The following is a 7,867-nucleotide window of genomic DNA, read 5'->3' as shown; positions in this document are numbered from 1 at the left end:
TAGAGGCCAACATTAAGAAAATGACGAGTGTATCAACATTGACATTTTGGTCACATCTCAACCACCCTCAGCATTTAGGGTATGAAGCTACAAAAATAATACGCTACTACATGGCAAAGACATGAAGACAATGAGGCTGCTAAATATAAATTTTTGACTTCAATATATTTCCTTGCATATGATTTGAGCACCAAAGAGAACTTTTTTATGCCACCAGCAGGCAAATGGGATAATCGGTACAAAGTTGACTTTGCATGCCAACGAACCTAATAAGGTATCACATGATACAACTCAAGGCAAATATGTTAGTTTTCTCACCATGCACCAGGAAGATTGTAGAGAGTATTACCTGCCTAAACATAGCGGTCACTAAAAAACTGCATTTCAAAAACCAAATTTGAAGCTGCCAACTTTGGCATCCATCACTGTGTCCCAAAATGAGCCAGCATTTCTTTGCTTAGCTTTTGCTGCAGCTTTACTCTCCAGTTCTTCAATAGAACCAGGAAACATCTGGACATACAAGCTCTTGAACTTGTCATGCAAATTTACACGGTCTCTTGTGCCTGATACCAGTTGAGCAGAATTTGGCCGCTTCAAAAAGTCTAATACATTGAGAAGATTGCTCCTGCTCAACAGTGTAAAAAATATCAAGTCTATGTTCATCATGAATCAGCCCAAGTTTACAGCAACGAAAAGTCGACAAAGAAAAGAATGATCATGGTGCTGTAACACGTATAAAAAGAAATATGTTCAGCTACACAACTTTCGTCTAGTGGAAAGCTATCAATGCAAATCAACAGAAGAAGCTACCTTTGAGCTTTGTACTCCCATGAGCATGATCATATTGAAGCTTAAAATTAGATGGAACAATGGAGCTTTGTACAGATAGGTCTGCATTTTTAAAAAATGAAAAAGATAAGATGGAATCTAAAATATAACTGCCACTGACCTCCTTCACTTAGGCTCCACTTATTCTTGTGAAACTTTTATACCAAAGAAATACATAATACAAACAGTAAAGTGAACAATAGAGCTTACCTGGTCCTGTGTCTGTGTTACTGGCATGACTACCACTACCATAATCTTTTATAAGCCTCTCTTGAAGCTTCAGTTTTTGGAGTATTATATTAGAGGAGTGCTTATTTGCTTCCTTGTTGACCTCTTCGAGTTCGTCGTCACCTTCTGAAGGGGTAGATGCAGATACACCATCCCTCACAATGATATCTGGTGTTTCGCGACTTTTTCGACCGAACTTCAGCAAGCGCTTGAAACCTCTTGCAGGTTCTTTGGGTGGAACGATCACTACTATAGACTTTTGAGAGGAGCCCAACTTCTTTTGTGAGTGAGTGAGATCCGTATCAGAAGAATACTGAACTCTAGAAGAATCCCGAGAAGCAAGACTTCCAACTAGGGACTCCACAAGGGTAGCAGCAGAGGGACTGAAGTAGTCAGGAATGATAGCGTCTAGACGCTTCAAACTTGAGCTAGTCGGAGAGGCAGCTTTCATAGGAGAGACTCTGGGCGCATATTGCTCTCCACTTGCTAGATTAGCACGAAATGACCCAGAACCACTTGCTGAGGATGCAATATGCACCACCTGGCCAGTACTCTCAGAGAGAAGTTGAGACAAAGTAGCACTTGGCACTCCCTTTCCAGCTGCTTCATCCCAAGGTGTGTGAGGTACAGAGTCTGGCTCAGATGCAAACTTACTATCGTGACGTTCATTAGTGCCCAATTCCATGGGAAATGAAACAATGTGACAACCCCTCTCAACGTGTGGCAATTTATCATCCTTCAAAAGTTCAGTAGCCTTGGCATCTTCGCATACAGCAAAGAAGCCACCATCTGAGTTATGAGTTACATCAACATCTGACAGCTCTAGAGTCTGTGCTTTCCCTTTCTCCTCCTCCTTGTAAGAAGATAAGGAAGCATCTGCAACTGGGGCTTCCACAGGAATGCATTCCCCATCGCTGGTGTCCATGACGCTCCTTGCAGATGCATGAGCCTCTTCATCAGAAATTCTTGTAGGAGTTCCTGGGACATCTTCGTCAGAACTCTTCACTGCTTCGGCCTTCAGTTTTGCAATCCCTGGCCCAGCACCAGGTCCAATGCCAGACCCTTTGCGCAAAAAGGGCTTCATTTCCTGAATAGGAGCAACAGAACTTTGCCTTATCTTGCTCATGATAGGAGCCTCCACTTTTATGTCAGTTTCAGTGCTCAAGAGGGAGAGGGAGACCTCCCCTTCAGGCATAGGAGATGGATCTGTTAATTCACCTGTCACAAAACTCTGCCTAGTTTGCCTTGGTTGGGTCTTCTTCTCTACCCTTGAACTTCTTTTGGGTACACTGCCATTTGGTCCTGATTGTAAAGCCTTGCTTGCTCCTGGATGCTGAGCAGGAATCCCAGCATCCTTGGAAAGCACTATCGCAGAGCCCGACAACTTCCCTGGAGATGGTTTCATGTTTTCATTCTTCGGGTCTGAAAAGCAAGGAACCAAGGAGGAAAGAGAGTTCTCAGGGGCATTTGAGGAACTAGGGGTCCTCTGGACCAATGGCTTACCCCAGAGTTCCTCAAGGAGTGGTTTTAGGGGAGATGGAAACTATTCGTCTGGAGCTCCCAGGACTGCTTGAGTTCTTTTGAGATGCATACACCGCCTTCTTTGCCCTATGAGCTTTTGGTGTCAATGCCTGCTCTTTCACCACTCGGGGTGTTAAGGGAGGAGAGGGAGGACTACTATCAGACCTCGAGTAATCCTTTGTCAACAATGGTTGAAGATTGCCATGCCCAACCATTCCATCCTCCTGCCAACAGATGTCAAATATTCATAACACATTAGAATCTATGGACAAAATCTCATGCCAAAACAAATTCAACCAGATCTTTACCTGGAGTCTTTGCATATCCCTCAAGTTGGCCTAAAGGGCAAGTAGCTTGGCAGCACGAGCCTTGGCATGAGCTTTGTCATTGAGCTTGGCTGTTTGGGCATCCATCTCCGCTTTTCTACGCTCTAGAGTTTCCTCCATCAGTCTTAGTTTGGCTCATCTAGAGTACAGCTCTTAGCCTTTTCTTCACCATCGCTGCTGCTACTGGTGTCCATAACATGGTGTCTCTCTTTACTCTGGCGTTCAGAAAAGTAATTGATACTGCGAATCACGACCGACCCGGCCCGCCGGCTCCCAAATCGACCAACTTGAACCTTTTTTAAAGGAGAGGCAGACCACCTTCTAGGAGAAGCTCTTTGTGAAAGACCTTTGCTTGGGTACCCTTGCGGCGGTCTCATTGGGCTTACTGCTGCAAGCTCATCAGGCAGTGGCATTGGGCTTGTACATTGTGAAACTACAGCTTCATTTATAGCAGAACAACCCCCTCTTGTATCACAGTTATCATACACTTGTGAGGGACTCCAAGATACTCCTCCATCAGCCTCTTTGGTTGGATTTGGCAGCTTACTCTGTAACTTCGGCAAGCCATGCAGGACTGCCAATCTGTCAGACGCCCTCTCCTCTCGTGCGGTGAGCTCATAGAACCAATTGCAGGCTACACTGCAAGAAAAAATAGGAAAAAAGCAGTTGTAAACTTGGGCTGATTCAAATAGCTGCTCTCACTAGATACTCCTTGTTCCAGTTCATCAAGGCTGGCCACTTACATAATGCATCTGTTATGATTACTAGCTCATTCGGTTCTTCATAGTTTGTGATAAACTCTTGCACAGAAAGGTTGCTCCGCCTGTCAATGTTGTCCACTGAAAGCCACTCCTGTTTCATACTCAGGCTGCTGCACAGCCAGCCCAGCTCTGAAAAAAAACCAACCACTTGCTCTTGTGTTACAAAAGGAGACCTTGATAGTGATATAAAATTTCACAGTGACTTGCAAACAACTGCTAGATCACATAGGGGTCGAATCTTCCAGTGAATTCGCCAGATTTCTTGCTTCAACTAGCTGAACATAGAGATGGCCCATATAGCTTGCTTCCGGATCACTGTCAAAAATACTTTTTAGAGATGACTCAACACAAAAATTAGTTACTGACATGCTAAATCAACAATTGAACAAAACAACTAATAGGAACCTTCACCATGTTGTCCTCTTAGATATTCTTGCATACTGGAGAGAAGCATTTGACAGATATTAGCCTATACAACTCACTTAAGAAGGAGGGTAATTCATTTATACCTGTAATCACCTGGAAAGACTGGTATAACTGCCCGACTTGGCCAAACCAAAAGGTCCTTGAGAGCTGCTAGCAAAATATTATGTACATGCCCATTAATTCAACCGTCGAAGGCCTTAATCGTTAAAGGCCTTAATACATGCTGCTACGAACCTGTACTGCAAATATCAATAACACAATCAATTGCTACGTGAAACTAATCTGAATTTGGGCTACTATAAAACTAGAGTACTATACGAGATAAACCCCGTTCTTCCAAGAGACAATGGTTGGAATTTACCTGCTCTCCCAAAAAACATATAGTGGATGTCATTCAGCTCATGTCATTCCACAAAAAAACACTTCAATCCCACAAAAAACACTTGAGTCCCACAAAAATTCAGCTTATGTCATTCCAACTCCTTCCCAAAAAACACTTCAGTCCCACAAAAATCCAACTCATGTCATTCCAACTCCTCCCCACTTTGCAAGGTGGAGGATTCGTTGCCTGCAATCATATGAAAATGGAAAGAATAAGGTCACCTGTGTTATAACATGACTAAAACACAAATTACAACCAAATGGTTCCATACTTACATGATTTAAATAAACATCTAACCAGCAGACTTCAAGAAATCGTTAAAGATTTGATAATCATTTTGATCAAGAACATATCTATCAGTAGCCTCATTGTATGTTAAATGTGCCAATGCAATAATTGACTCAATATCAACCATGTTTAAGTCTGTCACATCATAAGAGTATGTATGGTGTCCTTTCACCTTCTGATACCAACCAAGCTGAACCTCCATCCCTTGTGGTCGATCTACCAAGTCAAGACCTCGCTTGTAATCTACATACCTGCCACCTACCTTCTTTCGCATCTTTTGGACTCTTCCAAGATACCATGTACTATGAAGAGTTTGCATCTTCTTCAATTTTGTGGCTTTTCCATTTCTCTTGAAATTTGTGTCTCTGTTTCCACATGTGTCATCGTAGAAATAAACAGCACAATCTGACCCTATTCCAAAGAAATTTCCATTGGTTGTTGATGCTAATTTTCCTTCATTGCTGAAATACACTCCTTGTCTTACCCTTGTCAACCTATCTTTTGATAGTGTTGAGTTTCCATTGAGTTGACTCACCAAAGTAGACTTGAAGATGAATTTCTTGTCAACCTCCACCACAGGCGAGATAGTCTTGTTTTCATCCTCAATGCTTGCCTCATCTAGAATCCCATCCACCTCATGTCGAATCTCACTCAGAGCAATGACCTCGTCATCTCCGTCGCTGCCTTCAATGGGCCTATCTTCACCGCAAGGCTCCACAAAGTCATCGTGCTCATCAGCGTCACCCATTTTAGCATCTATCTTTGACCACATTGATTGTGTATCTATCCAAGGCTCTGTCCACCATTCAACTCCTTCGATTGTGCTAGGTTTGATCCCCAATGACTCACAAAGATCTTGTGCCCGCTTCAATCCCTCTTTCAATGCATCTATCAACTTTTCATCAGAGGAAACGCTCTCGTAATTCCCAAGATCTGCTTCCAAAATGCCTTCATGCTTTTTCAAATCCTTCCATATGTGTTCTTGTTTCTTATGTGCCCTTGAAAAAGTCACCCCATTTGATTTACATTCATGCACGGTAATCTTGTTCAAGCTTCCAACACAATGCAAAACATCTCCAAAATCAAATGCTCTTTCTTGCCCAACCATACCTCCAATCTTGCTGAAATAAATTTCTGTTGCATCCGATCCTGTGAGATGTAAAGGACACTTGAGATTTGGGAAGAAATCCCGAAACATCTTTATAAGTAGAACCACAAAATGACAAGAAAGCTGGGTATCTGTGTAAGCCTCTTTGCTAATGAAGTTTTTCTTAAGAGTGTATGTAGAATGATGATGAATCCATAATCTCCACAACTTGAAGAAGAAGACCACTTTACTAGCAAGCACCACACGCTCTCTCAAGTCTAAATGTGGAGACAAAAAAATGTCTATATAATCAGCAACAACCTGCAAATATGCCCCAGTCCCTTGCATGCTCCTCTCTTTTTTTTGCATTTCTATCATACATTTTTGAACTTGTCTAGAGACAATCACTTGGGCTGCTCTCCAATTTTGCCGATCGTTTCGTTGTATATCTTCTTCTTGTAACTTGTGTTGATCGATAGAGAAATGATTATAGACCAAAGCAACATGATTGAGTGTAATCCAAACTTGTCCAATCGCTAGTTGTCGAATAGGACTATCAAGAGGGTTCACAAGCTTCTTTCCACAATGCACAAAATCTTGATCATGTAGTCCATACACATTGTCTCCTATGATTCTGCCTTTGAGTTTCCATCCATCCCATTTGATACCAAACTTTCTATCACTTTTTCCTAAATAGTCTTCAAGCATAAGCTTGCGAGGTCTACTATCACCATCTGAAGCATGTCCAATTATTGGCCCTAGGCAATCCTTCCATTTTGCATTCCACATTTGCTCCACAAGACTCCATTGAGCTTTGATGAAATCGCTATCAAAGCGATTACAAGTGCAATGCACAACAAGAGCTAACCGTGGAAGACTCTCATGAAGCGGGTTGACAATGAGCAGTCTTGCATAATGTCCCACTACGTGATTTTGGAAGGCATCCACTATTGTCTCATATCCTTGTGCTCCATCTCCAACAATGATAACATCATTTGAGGAGCATTGATGATCCTCTCCCTTTCTTCCACAAAACCCAATTAGAGTGTCATCCTTCGCATTCCATCTGCAAAAACATGAAGCTCCACTTTAACATCTTTATTTCCATGGACTTGTTACATAAATAAATTTTAAAACTGAAGCGAAGAGAAATTCAACTAAGTTTTTACCTGATGCGACGCTTGATGGTTGTTTCATCTTCAACAATAATGAATGGCACCCGTGATGCTATTCCATGTTTGGACTTTACATCCTTGTATATCTTTCCAACCATATCAACGATATACTCATGCTCTCCGGATTGAAATTGAGTTGCCTTTCTTCCTTGCCTCCTTGTGGTTGACAAAGATGGCCCTCCAAGGTTTACACTTAGAAAATCATGCAAGCGCGGCCCACCCCATAGCTTTGCAACCTCAAAAATGGTCTTTGAGGATTCTGCATATCTTTGCCCCTTTTTCGATCTTAATGCATTATTTGCAATGTCTTGAAGAAAAGCCCATAAAGCTAATTTGCCACCAAACTTTCCTTGCCTATGAGCCTCAATAATGTTATTGCAAAAACGTTGCACATCCTTCCTATTAATAGCCTCATAGTTTGCTTCTTTTAAAGACCTGATTCTCACTGAAAGCACCACAATCTTTGCCTTCAACCACCATAGTTTTCTCTTGGCCTCTCGCAAGTTTTTCTTTGTCTCAACTACAACGCTTTTAAGCTCTGCACCAGAAAGGTAATCCAATCGCCTTCCTCGACCTGTTTGCCTCTCTCCTCTTTTCTCAATTGCACTACCCTCCCTATACACTCTGCCACGAAAATCAGCGCAAGATGGAATTTTCTTACAATACTCACATGTGAAACTTTCAAACGGAATTCCAATTCTTGAGATCCGAAGACAGCACACATGCCTAAAGCATCCATCTATCCTGTATTCAACATCCCCATCATATAAAGTAGCTTTTGTATGTGGCTCACAAAACCACTCTTCACCCATCTTTAGGTCTTGGAGAAAAGGTTTTATATCAAC

At 42.0% G+C, this 7,867-nt stretch overlaps 1 pseudogene; it reads right to left on the bottom strand.

Moving 5' to 3' along the window:
• Positions 1 to 384: 384 nt before the first annotated feature.
• LOC148034628 (uncharacterized) lies at positions 385 to 4,484 on the bottom strand (annotated as a pseudogene).
• Positions 4,485 to 7,867: the final 3,383 nt, after the last annotated feature.

This window comes from Lygodium microphyllum, chromosome 6, assembly GCF_053477565.2.
Source record: "Lygodium microphyllum isolate KBCC chromosome 6, Lygodium_microphyllum_v1.1.10, whole genome shotgun sequence".
In the NCBI taxonomy this organism is placed as follows: domain Eukaryota; kingdom Viridiplantae; phylum Streptophyta; class Polypodiopsida; order Schizaeales; family Lygodiaceae; genus Lygodium; species Lygodium microphyllum.
Note: the sequence above shows the minus strand (reverse complement) of the source record. Positions and strands in the feature narration are given on the sequence as shown.